Raw genomic sequence first — 27,414 nt, forward strand, 5'->3', positions numbered from 1 at the left:
AATATGTTCATATGAGGCATGATTATTGAGCCACCAGTTGAGTGGTTAAATAATTAGCTAGAAGCCAAACTTAGCACTTGTTACCATAATTCTAGGAAAAATATTACTTATGGATGACTTCAGTTAATTCAGTTCTTTCCTGTTTATTTTCATGTGCTTATAAGTAGAATCAATTTTAATGATTTAGCTAGAGATGTTTGATTTCACTAAAATTTAGTGATTTCCAGATAAAGTATATAATTCAGAGTTTACTATCTTGTGATTGATCACTTATCCAATTTCTTATCATGGATTTTGCTTAAAAAGAATCTTCTTTGCTTTAAAATAAATAGTATGCAAAATAATATTTCAAATATGACTACATAAAACTATTCAAGCCTAGGATTGTCAAACTGAGTGGATAATGAACATTTTATGAAATTATATACTTGCTACTTGTTTCAATTGATATAAACAGCTTTCCTGTCAAAATATGTACTACACTACATCCTATGATTAAGCTGATCATGAACACAGCTTCATTATAGGTGTCAGGGAAACAAATAATTTAATAGGACAGATTACTGAAAGACAAGCCAGAACACGCACACAGCATTGTGTAACAGTTGCATCCTTGCTCCACTACTTTGGGCTTTGTTCCAGATATTTGAAACAGTTAATTTTTAGGGAACTTTTAAAAAGAAATTTTATTTATTTATTTTCATTTGAAAGGCAGAGAGACAGATAGACAAACACAGAGGTAGGGATCATCCATCTCCTGGCTCACTCCCCAGATTCCAGGCTGAAGTCAGGAGCCTGGTTCTCAATCACCATGTCCCACATGAATGACAAGGACCCAAGCGCTTGAGCTGTCACCTGTAGAAAGCTGTATTTGGAAGCAGAACTGGAACTGGAACCCTGGTCATCTGATATGTGATGTGGATATCACAAGAAGCATCCTAACTGCTGCAACAAATGCCTCTCCTCTCTTAGGGATTTAAAAAGCTATAGTATTGACTAATACATGTTGTATAGATATTTTTGTTGGTCATTAGTATTTTCCACTTAAAGTAAAAAAACAAGTTGTATATTCTTTCATTTTGATGGAGAATATTAAATCACATTAAAAACATGAATGAGATCCCATTCTGAAGCTCAGGATTACCAGTTTTGCATGTGTGTCTCTCTCTGTTGGTGACGTCAACAACAGCGGAGGCACCACCATTTATTGGCAACCTGTTGCGTTCTACACACCCCACTTGTATAAAATATCTCATTTATTGCTTAAAACTAACTATTAAGGTAAGTGTTATTCTGTTTTAGTGTAAGAGAAAAGTGAGATTTGGAAAGGTTAAGTCACCTGTAAATCGTCACAAAAACAGATGGCTGAGGCAGCGCTTGATTTGAAAGCCTATGCTCTTTTCATTAAATAGGTTGTCTCTTCTTGAAATCACTTTCATGTCTTTCATTCAGTAGATTGGATTTTTAAACCACAGGTGTACTTTGTGCTCTCCATGACAGCATAAAATGACAACCATTTTTCAGGATTGAAGGTGAGTTAGGGGATAGCAGCAATCAAGTGGAAGAAATGTGGAAAGACAGAAAAGAGCCACTATTACTCAGCGTGGAAGAGTGAAAAATACTGGATCTCAATCTCTGTTTTCTTGTTATCCAACATGCTTTAAGAATATTTATCTTTTTAAAATAATTTATTATGTATGAAATTATTTTGAAAAGTGTACACTGTATAATGACTGAATTAAGATAATTCACATACACTTTCTTCACATTCTTAGATATTTCTTGTGTCAACACTTAAAATCTACTCTTAGTGATTTTGTTTTTAATTTTATTTGTGTAGTACCATGTGTGATGTTTCAATACATGTGTACATCATGTATGCATTGTGTATTGTCCAATCGGGGTAAATATATCTAAATTATCACTTAACATTTCTATATGGTAAAAACACCCAAAATCCTATCTGGTAGCTATTTTCTTTGTGTAGGGAAATATACAGGCCTGTATCTTTAGTCATCTTACTGTACAACAAAATATCAGAACTTCTTATTCCATTCTAGCTATAACTTAGTTCCCATTAATCAATCTTTCCCCCTCCATCTCCTTTCCCTGCTCCAGTTTCTGCTAACTACCATTATAGTTTTAACTTCTACAAGATTACCATTTTTGGCTGGCGCTGCGGCTCACTTGACTAATCCTCCGCCTCCTCGGGTTCTAGTCCCGGTTGCGGTGCCACATTCTGTCCCGGATGCTCCTCCTCCAGTCCAGCTTTCTGCTGTGGCTCAGGAAGGCAGTGGAGGATGGCCCAAATGCTTGGGCACTGCACCTGCATGGGAGACCAGGAGAAGCACCTGGCTCCTGGCTTCGGATCGGAGCAACGCACCGGCTGTAGAGGCCATTTGGGGGGTGAACCAACAGAAGGAAGACCTTTCTCTCTGTCTCTTTCTCTCACTGTCTAACTCTGCCTGAAAAAAAAAAAGATTACCATTTTTAAAGTATATGATATACAATTATTTTCTATTTTGAACTTTTTTTGGTAAATTGTTATTAATCATAGCAATCATGTTATGCAATAGATTTCTTGAACTCATTCTTCCTCATTCTTTCTTGAACTCATTCGTATCCTTTGATTAGCATTTCTTCAATCCTCCCAGTCCCCATCCCAACCCCAGGTAGCCACCATTCTAGTCTGCTTCCATGAGTTTGACTTTTTAAAGATTCTACATATAAGGGATATCATGAAGTATTTGTCTTTCTCTGGCCAGTTTATTTCACTTAACATAATATCCTGCTGTTCATCCATGCTTTCACAATTGCCATGATTTACTTCTTTTTAAAAGGCGTAATAGCATTCCAGTGCGGTGTCTTTGTCTACTGCTCTGTTGATGAAGATTTAGGTTGATTCCATAGCTTGGCTGTTGTGCACATGGTAACATGCTCTTATGAACACAGGGATGTTCTAGTTGAGATTTTTTTCAGGGACCATCATAGTATTTTCTATGGAACCTATATTAATTTGAATTGCCATCAACCAGTCTCCTCATTCTTACCAATGCTTATCTTTCATCTTTTTGATAATAGGCTTGAAATGATATCACATTCTGACTTTGTGTTTTCCTAAGGATTAAGGTTGAGCACCTCTTCATCTACCTGTACACCTTTTCTGTCTCTTTTTGCTTAAAGAAATATGCATTAAGGTTTTTTAACCAATTTTAAACTGGTCATTTTATTTTCTTACTACTGAGATATTTGAGTTTCTTATGTATCGTGGATATTAATCCTTATTATATGTGTGGTTTGCAAATATTTTCTCCCATTTTTGAAAATTATCTTTATATTTTTTTAAACTTTTATTTAATGAATATAAATTTCCAAAGTACAGCTTGTGGATTACAATGGCTTCCCCCCCATAACGTCCCTCCCACCCGCAACCCTCCCCTTTCCCACTCCCTCTCCCCTTCCATTCACATCAAGATTCATTTTTGTTTCTCTTTATATACAGAAGATCAGTTTAGCATACATTAAGTAAAGATGTCAACAGTTTGCTCCCACACAGAAACATAAAGTGAAAAATACTGTTTGAGTACTAGTTATAGCATTAAATCTCAATGTACAGCACACTAAGGACAAAGATCCTGCATGAGGAGTAAGTGCACAGTGACTCCTGTTATTGACTTAACAAATTGACACTCTTGTTTATGGCCTCAGTAATCACCCTAGGCTCTTGTCATGAGCTGCCAAGGCTATGCAAGCCCCCTGAGTTCACTGACTCTGATCATATTTAGACAAGGCCATGGTCAAAGTGGAAGTTCTCTCCTCCCTTCAGAGAAAGGTACCTCCTTCTTTGATGACCCATTCTTTCCACGGGGATCTCACTCGCGGAGATCTTTCATTTAGGTTTTTTTTTTTTTTTTTTTTTTTTTTTTTTTTTTTTTTTTTTTCCCCAGAGTGTCTTGGCTTTCCATGCCTGAAATACTCTCATGGGCTTTTCAGCTGGATCCACATGCCTTAAGGGCTGATTCTGAGGCCAGAGTGCTGTTTAGGACATCTGCCATTCTTTGGGTCTGCTGTGTATCTCACTTCCCATGTTGGATCATTCTCTCCCTTTTTGATTCTATCAGCTAGTATTTGCAGACACTATTCTTGTTTATGTGATCCCTTTGGTTCTTAGTCCTATCATTATGATCAATTGTGAACAGAAATTGATCACTTGGACTAGTGAGATGGCGTTGGTACATGCCACCTTGATGGGATTGAATTGGAATCCCCTGGTATGTTTCTAACTCTACAGTTTGAGGTAAGTCAGCTTGAGCATGTCCCAAATTGCGCATCTCTTCCCTCTCTTATTCCCACTCTTATATTTAACAGTGATCACTTTTCAGTTAAGTTTCAGCACTTAAGAAGAATTGTGTATTGATTACAGTATTCAACCAAATGTATTAAGTAGAACAAACAAACAAAAATACTAAGAGGCATAACATTTCAAGTTGCTCATCAACAGTCAGGGTGAGGGCTGATCAAGTCACCGTTTCTCATAGTGTTCATTTCACTTTAACAGGTTTCCTTTTTGGTGCTCAGTTAGTTGTCACCTATCAAGGAGAACAAGTGGTATTTGTCCCTTTGGGATTGGCTTATTTCACTCAGCATAATGTTTTCCAAATTCCTAACAGGGATCACTTTTCAGTTAAAATTTAAACACCTAAGAACAATTGTGTGTTAATTACAGAGTTCAACCAATGGTACTAGAACAAAAAAAAATACTAAAATGGATAAAGTATTACATTGTACATCAACCATCAGGACAAGAGCTAGAGACAACAGAAAGGATGGGAGAAAATGGAGCTGGACTTGTGGTGTAGCTGCCATCCCTTATGAGCACTGGTTCTTGTTCCAGCTGCTCTACTTCTGATCCAGTTCCCTGCTGATGGCCTGGGAAAGCACTAGAAGATGGCCAAAGTGTTTGGGCCCTTGCCACCTTTGTGGGAGACCCAGATAATGCTCCTGGCTTCTAGTTGCAGTCTGCTCCAGCACTGCCTATTGAGGCCATCTGGGGAGTGAACCAACAGATGAAAGATCTCTCTCTCTCTCCCTCCCTACCTCTCTCTCTCTGTAGCTCCATTTTCTCCCATCCTTTATGTTTTCTCTTTACTCTTTTGATTGTTTCCTATGGTATAAAGGGCTTTTTAATTTAATGTAATACAATTTGTAGAATTTTGCTTTTGCTGCCTCTGCTTTTGGCATCATTTGTAAAAGTGTCATTACCTAGGCCAGTGTCATGGGGATTTTTTTCATCTTTTCTTCTAGAATTTTGCAACATCAGGTCTTAAATTTAAGACTTTTATCCATTCCAAGTTGATTTTAATGTATACAGTGCCATAGAGATTTATTTTCATTCTTCTGCATGTGGATAACAGACCTGTGATAGAAATTATTCTCTCTCTCTCTCTCTCTCTCTCTCTCTCTCCTTTCTATGATCTATCTACCTACCTACCTACCTATCATCTATCACTGTCTCTCTCTCTCATTTCATCTTATTTTAAAAGCAGGTATCATAATTTTGTTAAGATGGTGTTTATGAAAGATTGTTTATGACATTTTCCTCTAAGAAGAGTAACACTTTCCTTTGGCAGCCAGGCCAAGTATGGCAAGTACATGCTTATCCTGTCCTTAGTTCATTGTAAGGTTTGTGAAACTGTTCTATTTTTCAGTTTTTTCCCTAATCCTGGGGTATAGTTTTTACTCCTAAAACAGTTTTTCTGGAATCTCAGCTAAACCCTCATACGTTCACCAAGTGCTTTCCTATTTGGCAGGGCTTGAATTCCATGTTATTGTGGAAATCTCTTTTCTGCAATTTAGACCACTAGCCAGTGTTTTCTTCTAAGCTTCCTGGGAATTCTCCTGCATGCTCAAGTTAGGTGTTGGCTAATGTCTCCATGGGAACATTAATGCAGGTACTTCTGTTGGACTATACTCCAATCCCACATCTTTTGGTTTACGTGGATTTCATCCTCTGGCTGCTTAGCCAATAAAACTTCCTCCTATTAGTCTACTCAGTACCACCATACAATAAAATAGCAAGTGCCCTCTGAAAAAAGACCGAGCTAAGTATACCGATCACATTATTGTTTCTCCCTTTATTCAAGATTCACAGCTCTTCTAGGTTTAAACTGAATTGACTGCTCTCAAAAAGCCATTAAACAGTTATTTTATGTATTCCAGCTTTATAACTACCTTTACCTTCAGGGTTAGTTCCATCTGAGCCACTTCATTTTGGTTATTGCTTCTTTTGAAAGTTGATTCCTTATGAGCTGCAAGTTTAAGGGCACATGGTAGCTCACATATACCTTTGAGATCTTAATTGCTTTGTATTTCCTGATCTTTTATTACTCAGAATTTCTACTCACATATCCAAGAACTGGAAATGCATTTCCTTCTAAATGCTAGATAATTTGGACCATCCCTTCCTATAATTCCAGATACCAGGGGGGAAGTCTTGTGCCCTTCCTGCCATCATATGACATTCAGAAGTATTTATATTCTGATAGTTACCCATATTTATGGATTCCTGCTGTCTGTTCTACTGCTGTACTCTGGTGTCAGACCAAATGTGGAATCAAGCCCCTTTTCTTAATTTTCATGGTCACAGAAATATCCACTCACACAGATTTCTGGTACATTGAAACCTTTATGGAAATTTGGATGATGGGTTGCCGAAGGAGGAACATTTGCACAATGGGATGCAAAAAAGCATAAATGTAATTTATCAACATGCCTGTGTTCTTAAACACCATATGGCAACTCTGCCACATTGTTCAGCGATTTGTTATTAATCTCACCTCCCTCATTTGTTCCCATTTCATCCCAAAATACCCCATTATTACTGATACCTGGTAGCTTAATTCTTTGTTTACCTGTGTCTTTCTAATTTTGCCCTTAGGATGTAACTTTTTAAAAAATTTATTTGTTTGTTTGAAAGTCAGAGTTACAGAGAAAGAGGAAGAGATAAAGGGAGAAAGAGATCTTCCATCCACTTCTATCCACTGGTTCACACACAAAATGATCACAACAGCTAGGGCTGGGCCAGGATGAAGCCAGGAGCCAGGAGCTTCTTCGGGGTCTCCCATATGGGCGGCAGAAGCCCAGAATACTTGGGCCATGTTCTGCTGCTTTTCCCAGGACATTAACAGGTAGCTAGATCAGAAGTAGATCAGCTAGGACTCAACCTGGCACCCATATGAGTTGGCAGCATCACAGATGTTGGCTTTACAGATTATACCCCAACACCAGCCCCAGAATGTCACTTTTTACCCCAGGTAGCTTAAAACTATCAGGTATCATAGAGATTAACTAGACAATCTAGACAGTCAACCGATTTTGAAATAAAATAAGCCAGCACCATGGCTCAATAGGCTAATCCTCCACCTTGCGGTGCTGGCACACCAGGTTCTAGTCCCGGTCGGGGCGCCGGATTCTGTCCCGGTTGCCCCCTTCCAGGCCAGCTCTCTGCTATGGCCCGGGAGTACAGTGGAGGATGGCCCAAGTGCTTGGGCCCTGCACCCCATGGGAGACCAGGAGAAGCACCTAGCTCCTGGCTTTGGATCAGCGCAATGCGCCGGCCGCAACGCACCAGCTGAGGCGGCCATTGGAGGGTGAACCAACGGCAAAAGGAAGACCTTTCTCTCTGTCTCTCTCTCTCACTGTCCACTCTACCTGTCAAAAAAAGAAAAAAAAAGAAAAAGAAAAGAAATAAAATAAAGACCAAAAAGCGCTTTAAGAAGTAATCAAAATTCAGAATCAATAGTCATAGTTAGATTATGACACCTGAAACTGTGATGAAGTATATAATTCTAGAATGATAATTTATCCAATTCACATAGGAAAGTTAATTAAAATGAACAAAATATTCTGGATGTTTGTTGAAAAGGTTAGCCAGCACTGTTTTGACCTCTTGTTAATTATTCATCTTATGAAATCAGTATGTTTTTACATTTGGTCTTTTTCTGTCTCCTAATGACCTTAGTAATGGCATAGAATAATTTGGCTAGCTTTGTCTATACAGCTTATGAGAAATTTGCTTCACTGTTTCTCGTCGTAAACATGATAATATTGATTTTAGTACAAACTAATCTGTTGGTGATAGTTGTGAAATTTAATTTTCTTTAATGTAAGAATTTTGAATTTGTGATAAGCAAATAAAATGACTGAAAAATATCCAAATATATACATATGTTTTCTCAAAAATGAATAAAGCAAAGACATTGAAAGATATTGATATGACAACATGAAATAATATTTGTCCTTTATATTTGGTTGTTTTTTTGATGATGGTGTTGTGGTTGTAGAGCAACAAATAGCAATAAATTCTTTAATAGATAAATCCTCTAGTTTTACCATACCAAAGAGTTATTAAGTGGCAACACATACTACTTTTCATACATATGTATGAAAGGCAGAATTACAGAGAGATAATGTGAGATAGAGATTTTCAACTTCCTGTTCACTCCTCAAATGGCTTCAATGGCCATGTCTGGACCTGGCTAAAGTCAAGAGTCTGGAACTCTGTTCAGGTCTCCCAATGGAGTAGCAGTTGACCAAGTACTTGCACCATTGCCCACTGCTTTCCCAGGGTCAGTAGCGGAGAGCTGGATTGCCAGAAAAGCAGCCAGTACTTGTACTGGTGCTCATATGTGAAGCTGGTGCACAGGTAGTGGCTTAACCCACTGCACTACAATGCTGGCCCCATCCTATTACGTTGTAAATGTGTTGGTCAACTCCTTTCTTCCTCAGTTTACCATATTGACATACAATCTGTTCAGCATAAAAAATAAATTTTTGTTTCAGCCTCCTCAACTCTTTAGGAACAAGACAAATATTTTTCCAATTTCCTAAGGGCCAGTGGCATCCAGCGAAGTCTTTGAATTCCTATCACAACTAAGTATAAGAGTTTATACCAGGATTCCAAGATGGCTGAATAGGGAAAAGATGTGCTACTTTGACCAGGGGAAAAGAGCAGAAGAAAAGAGGAGGAAGTGCATTCCCACAGGAGAGTGGAGAGAAGTTTGCAATGGAAATTCTACAGAAGGAAGAAGGATGCCATAGAGCAGTATAGAAAGTGTGGATGCACAGTAGTGAGTGAGGACACCACCCATGAAATCTACAGCTGGGGCTGGAGGACACAATAGCATCTGATGCTGAGGTGAGAGCAGACTGTGGCAGTTCATGCCACCACTGGGTGATGTTGCCTGAGGAGAGCCATGAGGATGGCACTGACTTTGAGTCTGGCCTGAGACCCTAGCAGGGGGCAGGGTACCCACATTACCAGCAAAAGATAGGCATGTTTCTTACTCCTCATCCCCCAGTAAAGGACTTGGAAACCACCAGGAAAAGGCACCATCATGTCACAACTTGTGGCTATGGTGGCTCAGGTGTACATGTGAGCAAGGGATTTTACAGAGAGAAAAATCTTTGTTCACCACTCACTTTGAGTCTTGCTGGGAGTCTTGACAGGGGGCTGGGCACCCATGAAGGACTGTGAAGTGCCAATATCCTCTCAGTATACCACCAGCTCTGGGGCTCAAACTGCCAAGGTCGACCACCCACAGCAGCTGGCTCAGGGAACATCTCTGCTCTCTCCATGGACAGGGCAGGTTTGTACCACATGAATGTGAGAGCCTTGCATACAGTGACTATGTGAATGCGCCACAGGGCACAGGGTGCAGCTGGGTCTCTTGGCAATCACTGTGTCTGGTGACAGAAGCTCAGAGCTCCCTGACAGTCTGTAGTGTGTCACTGAAGAATGTTCCATGCTCACACTCGGAACTGCAATGATCCTTTGTATGGTTCATTCACCAGCATGGATGCGGGTTGTATCCACTGTGGGCAAACCCCAGTCACTGATAATTTGTAAGAGAGGAGGAGAGGTTGTGATTATGTCAACAAGTGTGACCATACCCTCTCCCTGCTTACAATAGAGGAGATCTACCACACCACCTTGGGTGTCACTCTGGATTCTCACCCCACCCTTGAGCTCTCACCAGAGTTCCCCAGCCCCACCCAGCAATGGCTAAGATTATCCAATGAAAGAGTAGACACTCCACTAAGCTACAGAGGCAGAGTCTGAACATTAAACGCATCAGATGAAAAACCAACAAGTATTTACACAAATGTAAATAAATAAAAGCAGAAATACAAGAAACAAAAAGTAGGAAGACAACATAACCCCCCAAAAGAATATAACACTTCAATCTTAGAATATGAAAATGAAGAGGTTGATGAAAAGCCTGAAAAGGAGTTCAAAAGAATGGTAATAGGATTACTTAGAAGCAGTGAGGAGCAAATTTGTGAATTAAAAAAAAATCAATACATGACATGGATGAAAAATTGTCCCATGAGATAGAGATTTTAAAGAGAAATCAAACTTAAATATTAGAAATGAAAAATTCAGTATGTCAAATCAGAAATACACTGGAAAACCTTAAACAGCAGATTTTGTAAGACAGAAGAATATCCGAGCAAGAAAACAAATCTTTGGAAATATTTTAGTCAGACCAAGAAGAAGGAGGAGGAGGAGGAGAAGCAGGAGGGGGGTGGATGAGGAGTTAGAAGAATTAAAAGCAGTATTAGAGATTTATGGGATACCATCAAATGATAGAACATGCAGGACGTACAAGTTCCCGAAGGTGTGGAAAGACAGAGTGGATTAGAAGGCCTAACAAGGAAAATAATAAAGGAAATTTCCATAATTTGGAGAAATAAATGGACATCCTAATACAGGAAACAAATAGAACGCCTAATAGACATGGCCAGAAAAGACCTTCACCATGACACATTGCAGTCAAGCTTTCAACAGTAAAACATAAACAAAAGATTATAACATGTGCATAAGGGAAATGCCAGATTACCTTCAGAGGATCTTCAATTAGAGTGACAGCTGCTTTGTCATCAGAAACCCAACAGGCTAGGAGAGAATGAAGAGACATAGTCCAAGTCTTAAGAGGAAAAAAAACTGTCAACCCAGAATACTGTGCCATGTAAAGCTCTCATTTATGAATGAAGGTGAAATAACAAACAGAAATTGAAAAAATTTGCCACCACTCCTCTAGCCTTACAAAAGATGCTGAAGGATGTGCCACACACAGAAACAGAAAAATACTCATCATTATGAAAGAATGTGAAGGCAAAATATCTTCCTAGTAAAAGTACAAAGGAAACTTAAAGCAAATAATGGGAATATTTATGGAAAAATGGCAGACTCACTTTGTTACTTATCAATAGTAACCTTGAATGAAAATGGCCTAAAATCTCCAATTAAAAGATACACACTGCTGGAATGGATTAAAACACAAGGCCTATATATTTAATGTTTTCAAGAAACACACATCACCAATAAAGATATATGCAAACTGATTGTGAAATTATGGAAAAAAAGATATTCCATGCTAGCGGAAAACAGAAATGAGCAGGTGTGGTCATCCTAATATCAGGCAAAATGGACTTTAACACACACAAAAAAAAAAGTAAAAAGGAACAAAGCAGTTTAGTAAAGTGCAGGATATACAAAAAAAAACACATAAAAGTCTTTTATACATAGACAATGTCACAGCTGAGAAAGAACTTGTAAGATCAGTCACATTCACAAATGCTACAAAAAATGAAATACATTGGGAAAAGTTAACAAAGGAGGTGAAAGATCTCTACAATGAAAATCACAAAATATAAAAAAAAAAAAGAAATAGGTGAAGACACAAAAAATGGGAAAATTTTCCATATCCATGTATTGGAAGAATTAATAACATCAAAATGTCCATACTACCAAAAGCAAATCATAGATTCAATGTAATCCCAATCAAAATGCCAATGACATTGTTCTCAGATCTAGAAAAAACAATGCTGAAATTCATATGGAAACACAAGAGACCAAAACACAAGAGACCTTGAATACCTAAAGCAATCTTCAACAACAAAAAAGTCCAGAGACATCAAAGTACCAGATTTCAAGACCTACTACAGGGCAGTTATTCTACAGCCTGATACTAGCACAAATATAGACATGTAGACCAATGGAACAGAATAGAAATTCCATAAATCAGTCCACATATCTATAACCAACTAATATTTGACAAAGAGCTAAAATCAATCCCTGCAGAAAGGACAGTCTCTTCAACAAATGGTGCTGGGAAAATCGTATCTCCACGTGCATAAGTATGAAACAAGACCCCTACCTTACACCTTACACAAAAATCAACTCAAAATGGAGCAAGGATCTAAATCTATGACCTGATACTGCCGAATTAGTAGAGGAAAACTTTGGGGAAGCTATGTAAGACACTGGCATAGGACAGGGCTTCTTGGAAGAGATCCCTTAGGCACAGGCCATCAAAGTAAAAATGGAGAAATAGGATTACATCGAGCTAAGAAACCTCTACACTGCAAAGGAAACACTCAGAAAAGTGAAGAGGCAACCAACAGAATGGGAGAAAATATTTGCAAACTATGCAATAGAGAAAGGATTAATATCCAAATCTATAGAGCTCAAGAAAGTCAACAACAACAAAATGAGCAATCCAGTTAAGAATGGGAAAAGGACTTGAGCAAAGCATTTTTCAAGAGAGAAGATTCAAATGTCCAACAGACACCTGGAAAAAATGCTCAGGATAACTAGCTATCAGGGAAATGCAAATCAAACCATAATGAGGTTTCACCTCACCCCAGTTAGAATGGCTCTCATACAAAAATCAGCAAATAATAAATGCTGATGAAGATGTGTTGGAAAGGTACCTTATTCTACCATTGGTGATAATGTAAACTAGTACAGCCACTGTGGAAGATAATATGGAGATATCTCAGAAATCTGAAAACAAATCTACCAGCCATCCTACTCCTGGAAATTCACCCAAATGAAGTGAGATCAGGTTATGAGAGTTATCTGTGTCCCCCATGTTTATTGTAGCTCAATTCACAATAGCTAAGATGTGGAATCAACCCAAATGCCCATCTACCAATGACTGTATAAAGAAAATGTGGTGTATATATGCACTATGGAATACTTCAGCTGTAAAAAGAATTAAATCCTGCCTTTTGCAAAAAAAAAAAAAATCAATGCAACTGTAAACCATTATACTTAGTGAAATATGCCAGTCCCAGTAAGACAAATACCATATGTTTCCCTTGATCTGAGGTAACTAATAGTATAGAAAGATGTTATATAGGCGTCAGCACTGTGGCATAGTGGGTAAAACTGTGACCTGCAGTGCTAGCATCCCATGTGGGCACTGGTTCGAGTCCTGGCTGCTCCACTTCTGATCCAGCTCTCTGCTGTGGCCTGGAAAAGCAGTGGAAGATGGCCCAAGTCCTTGGGCCCCTGCATCCACGTGGGACCCTCAGATGGTATCCTATGACACTTCATGTAGGTCCCACTTAGTCTCATCTCTTAACATCTCACAATGGAGATTGAATTGAGTTTTGATGGGACAGCAAATGCACATTCAATGCTATTTGTGAAGTGATGCCTCATTTTCCCTACTGATCTGCAATGCTGCAAGGCCTTCTCTGTTTTTTCTTGAGTATTCATATATGGGTATACATTTTTGGTATCTTCACTTAGTTTTACTGATTTTTGTCCATTCTTGCATAGTATCACACTGTATTTTTAGTTCTCATTTATAACAAATTTTACTTTCTGGAAAGGCAACAAGCTCTCATCCTTTCAGGCACCTAATACTTGTTGGATAATTATCTTCTTTCAATTCATTGAACTTATCAGCATAGAATTCTGGAGTTTATTGTTGGTGTTGAGAAAACTTGTCCTGTGTGAACTGCTGCTCCTGTGTAAGTGATCAGTCCTCACTTCTTTCTAGCATCTTGTGGTATCTTCTTCTATCTTTAGTGTTCTTAAATGCAACTATAATGTCTTTAGACCTCAGTTTCTCTCTCTCTCTCTCTCTCTCTCTCTCTCTCTCTCTCTCTCACACACACACACACACACACACACACACACATCACCACCTTGGCTGCTGTTACTTTACTAGATATGTCATAAGTCTCTTTGTGAATCTGATAAAATCTATTGACTTCTGGATTATTTGCCATGGACCATATATCATGTCACATTGTCAGGGGGCTCACAGACTACTTCAAGATCATATACAGTGTACAGAAAACAGATTGAGGATATACATGTTAAACAATTCTAGCAGAAATATGGTGGTTCTCTTCTGTCATAGATTCATGTAGAAGAATATATACACACAGAGATAAATATATTATGTATCAACCTGCAAAGGATGAAGAGGCCAAATGTCAGTTGCAGCTGCCATTTCTTCTTGTTACTGATTTTTTTCTGAGATGCTGTGCAGATTTAATCCTGTGCTGTCTTTACAGTAGTCATGCTACATGGACATTGCTATTTTCACCAGCTGTGCTGTGTGTGCTGATTGTTTGACAGAAGTAAGCCGGTTTCTAACAAATGAGTCAGCCTTCCCTCAACAGCCCATGGGAGGGAGATGTGCATGTGTGTATGGAGGGCTGGGGGTGGGCAGGGAGGGTTGTAGGTGCTAAAAAATATCTATTTGACCATGAGGAATGAAAGTACATATAATAAACTTCCTTGTTCTACTCTTATTCTCTAAATTATATTGTGTCACTCCGTAGCTTAAAATCATTCAATATTTTGAGCTCTTCATCAACTGATAATAAAATTCAGGCCTCTTACCATAACTTTCAAAGTCCTAAGCCTTCCTACTCCTGCTTCCCTTTCAAAGTCACCTTATCCCATCTTGTACCCAGCATGCACTCCTGCAAACTGGCCCACATCTCCTTCCTTACTCATGGCAGGCTTCCATCTGCTTCTCACTCCACAGGGCCTTTGCATTTGCTCCTGTTACTTCCAGAAATACTGCTCCCTTGGCCTTACCTGATGACTTGCTTTGGAGTTTGCCCTCTCTCAGTTATCCTCTGTCACATAATTTTTATAATTTTTTCATAGCATTAATCAAGATACGAAATTACTTGGGGGCCAGCCTTGTAGCACTGCAGCACTGCAAGTTAAGTTGCCACCTGCAGCTCTAGCATCCCATATGGGCATTGGTTCAAGTCCCAGCTGCTCCACTTCCAATCCAGCTTCATGCTAGTGGGCCTGGGAAAGCAGTGGTGGGTGGTGCAAGTCCTTGGACCACTGAACCCATGTGCGAGACCAGGAAGAATCCCCGGGCTCCTGGCTCAGCCTGGACCAGCACTGGTTGTTGCAGTCATTTGGGGAATGAACCAGTGGATAAAAGATCTCTCTCTCTCTCTCTCTCTCTCTCTCTCTGCCTCTCCCTCTTTCTGTCTGGCTTTCAAATAAATAAATAAATCTTTAACAATGTATCAAATTACTTTTAGTTAGTATTTTCTCTTGTTCTTGGCCAGCTTTTCTACCAGGACATCTACTTTATAAAGACTTCATCTTGTACTACACTGAGTTAGAGCCTAATCAGAGTCAACATTCCATATATAGTCAATGAGTAAATGAATGAATTTCAAATTTTACTCTGCAGCCTGGAAACTCTGAAATTTTATTAAGAAAATGAAGGGAGTCCTGAAAGCAGCCACTTATATGGGCAGTAAATAGAGTCTGAAGTGGAAATCTAGGGGAATTTTAAATTATATCCCTTAGAAATAACACAGCCAATGAGTGTCAATAGTAGGATGTGAAAAAACAAATTGAAAGCACAGCTAAATTGAATAACAGCTATTTTTCAGAAACAAGAGTTTCCCAAAAAATCATTTGAGGAATGTAAGCTGAATAGCCACAAAAAAAATTGCTTGCAAATTGGTAATAGAATTCCTTCAGCAAGTTTGATATCATAAGTACTGTTAAGATGAAAGAGGATTTGGCTTCAAATCTAAGCTAGTATTCCCATTTTCTGTAGAAACTGATGAACTAATATAATACTAATACCACCAGAAGGTAGAGAAGTACTATTAACCGTTAAATCATTCTGAACTTAATCACCTCACTATTATTGCCCAGGGCATAAGGCTATATATTTGAGGATGAAATTAATTTAGACAAGGAGAACTCTAGGGTCTGGTAATCTGGTAAAGTAGTTCATCTGTGGTTATAAAATACTTAATCAAAATACAATATATAGACCTGTTACCCTTAATGGTAAACTGTGGGGTATAGGACCTGTATACATAATGAAATCTAATCATGTGCTTCTCATGTTGCCCAATCTGCATTAGCTCAGTGATATCTGAATATTAATGCATATTTCTTCCTATATTGGGTCCTATGTCTTTCATGCACAAAAGTGAGTCTTTATCTCGAGTTTTATATTTTCAGAAAGTGGTCTCTATCTGAAATACAAGTAACATTGGGAAAAGTACCTAATTTCCATAATATATCAAGTTGGATCTACTTGAACCACTTAGTACCATACAATTGCATCTTTAATTAGACTATGCTTTACCCATGAGATTCAACTCCATGCTTCCTCACTTAGATTTTTTTAAAAAAGACTGCCTAGATCTTTCAAGCAAAATCTTAGATTTGCCAGCTTTGCTACCTTTCACTGCTTATCTGACTATACTGACTTAATTTAAATCTATATTTGTATAGGAAAGGGAAGATTTTTGTGTTTTTTAAAGGGACTTGGTATAAATTTGGCCCCCATTTTAATTTGAAATAAAATTGGGCTGTTTGGAAGCAATTTTCTAGAAAATTATATATCAAATTGAAGTAACAATTTAAAAATCCTATCTGATGGGCTGGATAGGTAGTTCTTCAAGAGTAGCCTGTGGTAGGTGTGTACCTGCTTGCACAGTCTTGCACAGTGAGAGAACATAATTAATTCTGCACCTTTCTGAGATAGCTGTTCTTGGAAAATTGCACACTGAAGGACTTACATGTACTTTTTCATGCCAGCTTTCCTTTTCATCTCAGATACAACAGGTGTTGTGTTTATCAAGGGTCTGTTTCTAAAATACTTTTCCTTAGAAACAAAAATATCTCTTTTATATATCTTGTAGTTCTTCCTTATCTACCATACATTTTTTTTTTGACTGGCAGAGTAGACAGTGAGAGAGAGAGACAGAGAGAGAAAGGCCTTCCTTTTGCCGTTGGTTCACCCTCTAATGGCCGCCGTGCTGCGGCCGGCGCACCGCATTGATCCGATGGCAGGAGCCAGGTACTTCTCCTGGTCTCCCATGGGGTGCAGGGCCCAAGTACTTGGGCCATCCTCCACTGCACTCCCTGGCCACAGCAGAGAGCTGGCCTGGAAGAGGGGCAACCGGGACAGAATCCGGCGCCCCGACCGGGACTAGAATCCAGTGTGCTGGCGCCGCAAGGCGGAGGATTAGCCTAGTGAGCCGTGGCGCCGGCTCTACCATATACTTTTAGTGCATTCAAGAGAGTATCAGATGAAAAAAAAAAAAAAGCTCGATAAGCTGTGGCCTGGAAGTTCTACTTATATCCAGAATGCTTTTTTATATCCTTCAACTTTTCTCGTACTGTCTCTTTCAGGGACTCAGATGTGGCTGTGACAAACATAGTAGGAAGAAATTATGCTTCTGTTAGTGTGTACAGAACGTAGCTCTGTGCTTACGTTTGTAGTATTGGATAAATGAAGATGGCTATTGTCATTTCCTCCCTGGTTATTAGTCTCATCCCCCTTTTTGTTTCTCCTTGAAGAGCTCACTGAGGATTGATTTTGCTGGATTCCATTGAGCTCTAGGTCCATGTTCCTTTCTAATCCTGAGATTCTGTGTTTCCTGTGTACACCTTTGCCTCAAAAAGGCTTTTTACTAAAAGTTATGATACAAGTAAAAGAATTTACTCTAACCCCCTTCTCAAACTGTAGACTGACTCATTTTCAATTCTTATTTTAGTATAGAGCTGTTGGAGTATATAGTATAGAGCTATATGGAGCTAGGAATCTTTGTAAGTTTGAGAAGGTTCAGAAAGAGAACATTGACTATAAGCAATAGAAATATATTTTGAATATATTAATAGTAGGAGAATTTATTGTAAGAAAGCCAAGTATCTAACAGAATAAAACAACATGTACGCATACACATGCAAAAATACATACCAACAAAAACCTGGATCTCAGGAACTTACAAGCAATCACTTTCTCAAACTCTAACATTCTCCCTTCATTTCTTAGTTTTCCTTTCTCTGTGTATCTTCTCATTCTGCTCTTTCAATAGATTTGCCATCTCTCTTTTCTCATGCAAAGGGCATAAAATGACCACTGAAGCATCTCTTTAGTGTACATAGGCAGCAGATTAAGCATGATTTTCTTGGTTGATTCTAGATTCCTTTAAAAAGACTCTGTGTGCTTAGGCTGAAGTAAAGTTACATCAGTTAATGTGTATGTGTTCATGTGAGGGGACTGTCAAGGAAAGGGGGAGATCACACTACAGTAGCACCGCGGTTTCCATGGCAACCCTGTGGGCTGAAGAGTTGAGATAAGAGACAGTATCCAAGAAATGTTTAGATGCACAGAGGTAGTTGCTAAACCAATAAAAGAAATCTACAGACAGTATGAACTGTGAGCCTCTTCTGTGTGCTTGCATCACTGTAGTTCTCCATGCAATCATATCTTAGCAATATTTTCCTAGAAACCAAATTCCATTTGAATATATAGGATAAGTAAAAGTACAAAATAGAGAAGACACAAAAAGCTTTAATCTTCTTTGGATTTGTTTTTCTGTGTAGCTTTTTGTCAGTTGAAGAGCATGACTGTAGCCCACAAAGAGTGGCTGCATTTTAGTGGCTTGAATATTGGCAGCTTATGTTTGCAAGATGAACAGTGGGTAGTTAAATTGTTAAGCACCTTGAGGGGAGTAGGTTAACTGGATTGATTCTTACAGAGAGTGTAAGGTAGGGGTCTTGTTTCATACAACCACAAGTGTATACCCAACTTTCCCAACACTATTTGTTGAAAAGACTGTCATTTTTCCAAGGAATGATTTTAGCTCATATATCAAAGATTAGTTGATTATAGATATGTGGATTAATTTCTGGGATTTCTGATATGATCCAATAGACAGTTCTACCTGTCTGTTTTTGTGGCAATACCATATTGTTTTGATTATAACTGCCCTTTAATATGACTTGAAATCTGATATTGTGATGCCTGCAGCTTTGTTTTTATTGTTTAAGATTGCTTTAATTATTTGAGCTCTCTTGTGTTTCCATATGAATTTTAGAGTCATTTTTTCAACATCTGATAAGAATGTCCTTGGTATTTTGATTGGGGTAGCATTGAATCTGTAAATTCTTCTGTTAGTATGGACATTTTTGTGATATTAACCTTCCAATCAGTGAAAATTGAAGGGTTTTCCATTTTTTTGTGTGTCTTCTTGTATTTCTTTCTTTAATGCCTTGTGATTCCCATTGTAGACATCTTTTATGTCCTTGGTTAAATTTATCCTAAAGTATTTCCAATTTTTTGTAGCTATTGTGAATGAGACTGATCTTAAAAGTTCTTTCTCAGCCATAGCATTGTTTGTTGATTTTTTAAAATTTCTATTTATTCTTTATTTCATTTTGTAATAGCTATATTAAGATATAAATCACACACTATAAAAATTAACTTTTTAAAGTATAAAATTTAGTGATTTTTAGTATTTTCAGAGTTATACAACTATTAACAGCATCCAATTTCTGGACACTCTTTTTTTTACCCAAAAAGAAATTGGTGCCTCTTAGTAGTCATTCTCTTCTCCATTCTTCAGCCCTAAGTAATCACTAATTTACTTTCTTTTTTAGATTTTATTTAAGTTATGCAATTCTCATGTGTTTCATATATACAGATTTAGGAATATAGTGACACTTCCCCCTCTACCCTCCCTCCTGCCCCTGCTCCAACCCATCCTCCCCTCCCTCTCCCTCTCACTTTCGTACTCTTAGTTTTTCAAAGATCTATTTTCAGTTTACTTAATGATCGTATAGTTAACCCTACACTAAGTAGAACTTTTCAACAAATAGTATGAAGAGAGAAAAAAAAAACTGCTCCTCAACAGAAGAGACAAGGGCTATAAACAATCATTGAATCTCAAAATGTCTGTATCACCCCAGTACATTACACTCCAGGTACTCTATGTTACCTCATATCAGGGAAAGCATAGGATATCTGTCTTTTTTGGAAGTGGCTTATTTCACTAGGTGTAATGGTTTCCACTTATGTTCATTTTGTTGCAAAGGGAGAGAATTTCATTTTTTTTTACAGCCAAGTTGTACTCCATAGTGTATATACCATAATTTATTTATCTAGTCAACAGTTGATGGACATCTGGGTTATTCCATACCTTAGCTATTGTGAATTGTGCTGCAATGAATGTGAGGGTTCAGATGACTCTTTCATATACTGATTTCTTTTGGTTTGGGTAAATTGGAGTGGGATGGCTTGATCATATGGTAGGTCTGTATTAAGATTTCTGGGTTACTGTCTTCCACAGGGACTGCACCAATTTATATTCCCACTAAAAGCGGATAGGGTACCTTTTTCCCTACATCCTCACCAGCATTTATTGTTTGTTGATTTCTGTATGGGAGGTGAAACCTCATTGTGGTTTTTATTTGCATTTCCCTGATGGCTAGTGATCTTGAGTATTTTTTTCAAATGTCCATTGATCATATGAATTTCCTGTCTTGAAAAATGCCTGTATGTTAATTTTATATCCTGCTGCATTTCCAAACTTTGTCTTGGTTATGGGTCTGTTTAGGTTTTCTATGTCTTCACGACTCAATTTTGATAGATTGTGTGTGTCCAGGAATCTTCATTTCTTTTAGGCTTCCCAATTTGTTGGCATACAACTCTTTTTAGTATATCCTGCTTATTCTTTTATTTCTGTGGTATCTGTTGCTACATTTCTTTTTCATCTCTGATTTTATTGATTTTGGTCTTCTTCCTCTTTTTAGGGCCAATGGTTTATCAATTTTGTTTATTTCTTCAAAAAACATCTCTTCATTTCACTGATATTTGCACATTTTTAGATTTCAATTTTGCTTATTTTTCTCTAATTTGTCTAATTCATATTATTTCTTTTTTCTACTAATTTGGGGTTTGGTTTTTTTCTTGTTTTTCTAGATCTCTGAGATGCATTGTTAGATCATTTACTTGATGCTTTTCCAATTTCTGATGTAGGCACCAATTGCTATAAAGTTTCCTCTTTACACTACATTTGCTGTATCCCATGATTTTTTTAAAAGTTTTCTTTATTTAATTGAAAATTAAAGTTACAGACAAAGAGGAAAACAGAGAGAGGGAGGGAGGAAGGAGGAAGGGAGAGAGAGAGAGAGAATCTTCCATCCTCTGGTTTACTTCTTACATGATCACAACGACCAGGGCTGGGCCAGGCTGAAACCAGGAGCAAAGGGCTTCATCAGTCTCCCATGTTGATGGCAGGAGCTTAAACTCTTGGGCCATCCTTCTGCTTTTCCCAGACCACTAGCAGGGAGCTGCATAGGAAGTGGAACAACTGGGACAAAACCAACATGTATATGGAAGGTCAGTGCCATAGGTGGCAGCTTTACCCACTATACCACAATGCTGGCCTCACGTATTCATAAGTTTTGATATGTTGTATTGTTGTCTTTATCCTTTTCTAAGATTTTTTTTATTTCCACTTTGATTTCTTTTATGACCCCTGTTCATTCAGGAGCAGGTTGTTCAGTATCCATTTGTTTGTGTATTTTCTATAATTTCTTTCTTTTTTTTTTTTTTTTTTTGGACAGGCAGAGTTAGACAGTGAGAGAGAGAGAGAGAGACAGAGAGAAAGGGAGAAAGGTCTTCCTTCCATTGGTTCACCCCCCAAATGGCCACTATAGCCGGTGTGCTGCGCTGATCCGAAGCCAGGAGCCAGGAGCCAGGTGCTTCCTCCTGGTCTCCTATGTGGGTGCAGGCCCAAGCACTTGGGCCATCCTCCACTGCACTCCCTGGCCACAGCAGAGAGCTGGGCTGGAAGAGGAGCAACCCGGACAGAACCGGCGCCCCAACCAGGACTAGAACTCGGAGTGCCAGCACCACAGGCAGAGGATTAGCCTAGTGAGCTGTGGCGCCGGCCTCTATAATTTCTTATGTTGTTAATTTACTGCTTCATTCTGTTGTGGTCAGAAAAGATATATAGTATGAGTTCACATTTTTTCAATTTGCTGAGACATGTTTTATGATCTAGTATATGGTTTATTTTAAAGAAAGTTCTGTGTACTGATGAAAAGAATGTGTATTCTGAAGCTGTGGGATATGTTCTACAGATATAAATTATATCCGTTTGGTCAGTAGTTTAGATTAGCTCTGGTGTTTGTCTATTGATTTTTTTTTCGTCAAGTTGATCTGTTCATTGATGAAAGTGGGGCGTTTATGTATCCCATTATTATTGTATTGGAGCATATGTCTCCCTTTAGATCCATTAACCTTTGTTTTAAACAGCCAGCTTACCCACAGTTGAATGCACACACATTTACAATTTTCACATCTTCCTGTTGAATTGATCCTTTAATCATTACATGTTGCCCTTCTTTGTCTTTTTTAATACTTTTTGTCATAAAATCCATTTTCTCTGATATGAATATGCTACTCCTGCTAGGTTTTGATTTTTTTGTGTGTGTGGAATATCTTTATTCATCCTTTCACTTTCATGTGTACCTTTGTTAGTGGGGTGTTGTTTCTTGTAGATCAGTTTGTGTTTTAATCCATTCAGCTAGTCTGCATCTTTTAACTGAAAAATTGAGTCAATTTACCTTAAATATTACTATAATAAGACTTGGTCCTATCATTTTTTGTATTGTATCTCCTCTGTACTTTTATTAGGGGGTTTTCTGCCTTCACATTCTTTCAAGAGGTCAATTATCTTTTTTCTGTTTCCATGTGTGTCATGTCCTTAAGCATCCCTTATAAGGCTGGCCTCGTGGTGACCAATTCCTTCCACTTCTGTTTGTTTTGGAACGTCTTTATTTCATCTTCAATACAAAAGAGAAATGCTTAGTATGGTATTCTGGGTTGACAGTTTTTTTCTTTTATGACTTGAATTATATCTCTCCATTCTCCCCTACCCTGTAGGGTTTCTGATGAGAAATCTGCCATCAATGCTATTTGAGTCCCTGGGACTTTGAGGATGTTTTTAATTCACAGATATGGGAATTGAGTTGTCCACAGGGTACACCATCTCAGATTATAGAATTAGTGAAAGGGTCGGTGTAAAATCAAGTCAAACTCTGGTTTTCTCATTATAAGTCTAATATATTTGTCCACTAAAACACCACCACAAATAAGAGAGAGTGGCTCATCTCTTCAAGCACTCATAAAGCAAATACAAGACTAAATTTCCAGAATAATGTTCACTGTACACTTCTTAACCTTAACTCTGTTACCTGTCAGATCTCAACAAAACCTGCTGTGACTAAACATTTCAGCAAAGACATCCCATGAGAACAACTAAGACATAACAACTATTGTTCCTTGGCCATTCAACTTACCACTTGCTTGGCATTTGTGTTCTTATTTGCTCAAAAAGTGCACCTATGTATTAAATAATCCTGTGGTAAGAGATAAGCTCTAGGAGAATTTTTCCCAAGCAAGTATTTGGTTTTCAGCCCACTGTACACATCATTGTGTTCCCCTTTCCTTTGTCCTATGATCCAGAATAAATTTGTGAAATCTGTGCTCCACTATCATTTCAAAATACACAAAATAGGCCGGCGCTGTGGCTCACTAGGCTAATCCTCCGCCTGCGACGCCGGCACCCCGGGTTCTCGTCCCAGTTGGGGTGCCGGATTCTCTCCCAGTTGCTCCTCTTCCAGTCCAGCTCTCTGCTGTGACCCAGGAGTGCAGTGGAGGATGGCCCAGGTCCTTGGGCCCTGTACCCCATGGAAGACCAGGAGAGGTACCTGGCTCCTGGCTTCAGATCAGCGCGGTGTGCTGGCCACAGCGTGCCAGCTACAGTGACCATTGAAGGGTGAACCAATGGTAAAGGGAGGACCTTTCTCTCTGTCTCTCTCTCTCACTGTCCGCTCTGCCTGTCAAAAAATCTTTTAAAAAAATACACAAAATAGTATCTCATTTCTTTCCAGACACAGTTTCATTCTTGTAAGAAGTTGGGAGATCTTATTGACTGAAATAAGTGAAAATCTATTTGGAGTATGATGAATATTTCAATCTTGCCAACAAATACACATACACATGGACATATATTAATACATGTGTTTATGCAAAGGTATTGAGAATATAAGTGAAATAAGCAATTTTTTAGTTTATATTTTCGTTCATATTTCTTTGTTAATCAAAAATAATTAACTGTGGGTATGTTAGGATAGACATAGTTTTTTTCAAAGATTTATTTATTTACTTGAGAGGCAAAGTTAGGGAGAGAGTGGGAGATAGAGATAGATAGAGAGAGAGAGAGAGAGAGAGAGAGAGAGAATCTTCCATCTGCTGGTTCACTCCCCAAATGGCTGCAACAGCCAGGGCTGGGCCAGGCTGAAGCCAGGGGCCAGGATGTTCTTCCAGGTCTCCTACGTGGGTGGCAGGAGACTAAGCTCTTCTGCAGCTTTTCCCAGGCCATTATCAAGGAGCTAAATTGGAAGTGGAGCACTGAGACTTGATTCAGTGCCCATACAGGATGCTGGCATTGCAGGTGGCAGCTCAACCCACTACATAATGATGGAGGTCCCTCAGGACATAACTTTGTCTTGCTTTTTTTTTTTTTTTAACAATTTGACCTCCTGGGATTGCTTAGAATAATCTCGGATGTTTCTTTGCAGCATGTACATCACCCTGTGAGATAGTATGAGCTTAGTAAAGTTTCACAGGTCATCTCTGGCCTTTGGAACATTTCTTCGTCCTCTAATTCCAAACCCAGACTCAACTATGATAACATATGGTCAGTGGGTTGTATGATTGAAGCCTCTATAAATGGGCTAAATTGGTGGAAATTAAATTAAAATTAAAAACGAATTATGGACTCCCAGGATAAACATCTTTAATAGTTCTTTTCCCACCAAGTTTCCCAAAAGGGCGTAAACAGCAGCAAGGACGACATATGGCAGAGGCAGTCTGCAAACGCACAGCACAGACTGTGCCCAGCAGGCAGAGTTTGAGACCTACAGTCTGATCAGATTCGAGGAGTCTGTTTGCTCACCATACAAACACAGCATTCTGGGATGCCAAAAGAGTGACAGCTTTGAGTGTAGGAAACAGCAGCCAAGCAGTCCAAGAGACGCATCAAACAAGATGCCAAATTAGGATAAAAACTGTAGTACCTTGAAATTATGAATTAGAGAGCCAGCATGTGATAATGGCTAATCTGCAAGGTTGGGGGTGGACCCAGGAAGATGTGTTTCTGTCCATTGAATTGGAATTTAAAGAATTTGATTTCCATGTCATTGAGGAAAATGATTAAGGAAATTCTGAGGTGAACATCTGCAAGTTGCTAAGCCTTTAGTTATGCAGTAATCCCACTCACATTTCTACTGTCAGGATTAAGGTCTCTAAAAGCAGGCATATGGTGACTGCTCTGCGTCACTACATTTTGCCAGCATTCATACACAGTCCCAAGTCATATTTATATTCTAGCTGTACAGTTTACATTTCTCTTTGAGGCTATTAGTCATTCTTCCATCTTGATAGTTTAAAATGTTGACATCGTATATGAAAAAACAAAACAGTATTCTGTCAAAAAGAGAAATGAATAAAGATCCAGAAATCCCTAAGTATTAGATTCAATACATCTACAACAAAGGGTACAATTGCTTTTACAGAGAAAACAATGTTGCAGATTTTCTGTACCCCTCCCAAAAAAGTGAACACGCACAATTTAATCCAATAGACAAGAAGCTTGAAGGACTGAAATTGGTTTGCCCAAATTCATATGAGTAGCCACGAATGCATAATCACTCCAGTAGGGTAAATTGTCAGTATTTTACTCCCATGGAAATAGTCCTAAAGCCTGGAGAGAAAAGCTTGTTCCGCAGAGAAGTAGATTATACATTTCATGTGTCTCACTAAAAGAATGATGTCTTCAGAATAACAGAATAGGCATTTCTGCAAATTCAGAATGACACCACTATGAGTTCTATCTACTCTAAATGGATAGACATCATTCACATTCTTATGAAGAGGAGCTCTTCAACAACTATCACTGTGATTTCCCCCAAACTTGGAAATGGCAACTCTGTGACTGCATTGTCTCCCTGGTAGTATAGAGAAAGCTTGTCTGCATAGTGTAATTTCAGGAAAAGGGATATGGCTTTGCCCATCCTTCATTCAAATGTCTCCTCTGAATTCTTCTATGTTTACTTTAAAAGGCTAAGGAAACACAAGCTTACGTAAGAAAAGAATTAGAAAATGCTTACTGCAGTGTGATAACTGGAGGATGGTCTCTATTCCCACCACAAGTATGCACTAGGGGCAATGTTAACGGGTAAGAGACCCAGAAGGGAAATTGGAGCTATAGCTGGCATATGTTATTTATGACATAATTTTTATTCTGGGAACTTCCTTCTTTGAGAGCACTGTTGGAGAATTAAAAATGTCAAATCATGCATGTTCCTTCCTAGATTTCATTGGCTTGGAATCCCATTATAAATTCTCACAAAGCCTTATTTTTTATCATCGTGTGATTAGTTCCTATTATCTCTCTTACAATGTATTTACCCATCAATTTTGATACAATAAAACTGGAACAAGAAGCTTCACATCTCAGTGAGACTGCTTCTTCATCTGGCTAATACCGTGATGAGCAGTATTACTCAAGTGTCCTTCAGTAAATCATGCATGCTTCAGTCATATAGTATTACCCTATATTAGGCAAGCTCAACCAAGGCACAATAGTTCAAATGAGCAAACTAACCCCTTTCAGTTTTCTGGTCCACACACTACCTTCAACATGCAGGGATGCTGCAGTGTAAGTTTTTCATTACAGTGCATATTTAGTTTCCTAGGCAGCAAATAAAGCATTTGGCATTAATTGTGAATGGACCATTGGGAGTTGTGATGCTCAAACTTCTCACCCCAAACTGAGTTGGGAACCAGAATACTCAGTGGGTATCCTCAAAATCTTAGGAAACTAACTATTGTGTTTTCTTACAATTACACAGTAGCTGACTTTACAAGCTAACCAAGAGCCATTGTACCCTAATCAGAAGCAGGTCACTGGGGGACATGGGATTCAGGTTAATATAATGAGTTTAAATGGCATAAGTTCCTGTAGAACAGATTACCCCCACTGAACTCCCAAATCACTGATTTGGGATGTAGCTTCTTAAACCTGAAGTATTCGAAATTCCTATTTCGTTGCTGTGAGATTTCTAGTTAAGTTTCTTCACATAATAATGCATTTTTTCCTCCTTTTCTATTTCTAGAATAATATTAGCAACATATTAGTAAGTAACTTGCTCTCTTTCAAAACTGTCCTGTATTTTCTAAGCTT

At 38.5% G+C, this 27,414-nt stretch overlaps 1 protein-coding gene across 1 annotated transcript in view; it reads left to right on the plus strand.

Moving 5' to 3' along the window:
- The window catches only part of KCNH8 (potassium voltage-gated channel subfamily H member 8), a 451,930-nt gene that overhangs the window by 352,049 nt on the left and 72,467 nt on the right, over nucleotides 1–27,414 (plus strand). The gene's annotated exons all lie outside the window — the stretch shown is intronic.

Source organism: Oryctolagus cuniculus, chromosome 4 (assembly GCF_964237555.1).
Source record: "Oryctolagus cuniculus chromosome 4, mOryCun1.1, whole genome shotgun sequence".
Taxonomy (NCBI): domain Eukaryota; kingdom Metazoa; phylum Chordata; class Mammalia; order Lagomorpha; family Leporidae; genus Oryctolagus; species Oryctolagus cuniculus.